This window comes from Sapajus apella, unplaced genomic scaffold (assembly GCF_009761245.1).
Source record: "Sapajus apella isolate SASKATOON/1434 unplaced genomic scaffold, GSC_monkey_1.0 scaffold42, whole genome shotgun sequence".
NCBI lineage: Eukaryota > Metazoa > Chordata > Mammalia > Primates > Cebidae > Sapajus > Sapajus apella.
Genome location: NW_022436982.1, coordinates 11,970,534 through 11,970,829, shown reverse-complemented (window position 1 = coordinate 11,970,829; position 296 = coordinate 11,970,534).

Sequence of the window (296 nt, the reverse complement as noted above, 5' to 3'; positions counted from 1 at the left end):
CCCAGGCTGTGGTGAAATGGCGCACTCACCGCAACCTCCGCCTCCTGGATTCAGGCAATTCTCCTGCCTCAGCCTCCTGAGTAGCTGGGATTACAGGCGCGCACCACCAACCCCAGCTAATTTTTTGTATTTTTAGTAGAGACGGGGTTTCACCATGTTGACCAGGATGGTCTCAATCTCTTGACCTCGTGATCCACCCGCCTCAGCCTTCCAAAGTGTTGGAATTATAGGCGTGAGCCACCACGCCCGGCCTACAATTATTTTTTAAGGTAAGAAACATTAAGTCAGCCGAACAA